The 1269-nt window shown below is 35.4% G+C and overlaps 1 long non-coding RNA gene across 1 annotated transcript; it reads left to right on the forward strand.

Annotated features, from left to right (window-relative positions):
• The first annotated feature begins 250 nt into the window (after positions 1-250).
• On the forward strand, positions 251-908 carry LOC134871627 (uncharacterized). Its single transcript, XR_010166718.1, has 2 exons — positions 251-422; positions 811-908. It is a non-coding gene; the product is annotated as an uncharacterized LOC134871627 (long non-coding RNA).
• Positions 909-1269: the final 361 nt, after the last annotated feature.

The raw sequence follows: 1269 nt of genomic DNA on the forward strand, positions 1-1269 counted from the left end.
CAGTCTGGGATTAATAAAGTAAATCTTACATCAACATTAATACACAATCAGAAGTCAGAAGGAAAACAATAAAAACAATAATAATTAAAAGAAAATGAAACACAGTAATTAAACACAGATTCATAAAAAAACATGCATACAGGATGGTTAAAAATTAACATTGTAAATACAGTAGGTGTTGCAACAGGGGTGTACAAAAGCCCATCGATTCATATTATTTTGGTAATGTGTAAGTTGGGCTATTGTTATTTTGGTCAGGCAGTTAATTGGCCACCTATGGCTGAGCACTATAAAGCTGAGGTTTCATTAGGACCTCTTCCTTTTCTGGCATCTTCAGGAGTGGGATCGAAGTCCAGCTGTTGCAGGCTGACTGTTGAAGTAATTTGATTCTTTTGTGTTTGATGGTGTGCGTGCATCTAGTGGTGAGTTTTTGTGTTTGGGCATCATTGTGTATCAGTTTTTAGTCTAAAATCATAACTATCATAGGGATATTTTGGGTTAATTTGTATTTTACCTCAGATGCTATTTCAAGCTAATTTATGCTAATCGCGATTAGCATGCTATTGCTAGGTTTGCTATGTTTAGGCTAATTTTGGCTATTTAATGCTATGTCATGCTAGGTGTAGCCTAACTGATAATGTATGGGCGCAAGCCATAGGTTAGCTTCATGTTTAGCCTCATGTTTCAGTTAACTATTATAAAGGTTACATGTAGCCCTGCTAAGTTAGCGATGCTAAATACCATTGTGTTAACTGTAAGGTCATTCAAGGACATTAGCCAAATGTCTTTTGTTTGCTTTCTTTATTTCAGAACCACACACATAAATACATACAAACTCTGATCACACATTGATCATTCTTACTCTGTGTTGTGGGTGTGAAGACTCAATAAAGACTCATTTCTTTGGACACCGTTTCCTTTTATTGTTCTAATCGGACATTCTACAGTGGTTGCCACCGGAAACATAGTCTCAGCATCACAGCTCCTTTAACAATTCTTTTCAAGGGGTATCGATAAATCAAGTTAAAGGATTTCTGGATAAGCAGCTGTACAAAGGACTTAAATATATCACTGTATATACGTATTATCGTAGAAATTAATAATAGTCCCATTTAATTATATACACGTCACTGTAAGTTTCTTCTGCAGTTAAAGTTTCCCACAGTTTGAATCTTGTTAAGAAAGTATCCATTTGCTGAGACAGACAACTGGCTGTATCTCTGTGACCATTTGTTTCTTTTGTGTTAGTCTTGTAAATTAGCATGTTAG

Source organism: Eleginops maclovinus, chromosome 1 (assembly GCF_036324505.1).
Source record: "Eleginops maclovinus isolate JMC-PN-2008 ecotype Puerto Natales chromosome 1, JC_Emac_rtc_rv5, whole genome shotgun sequence".
In the NCBI taxonomy this organism is placed as follows: Eukaryota; Metazoa; Chordata; class Actinopteri; order Perciformes; family Eleginopidae; genus Eleginops; species Eleginops maclovinus.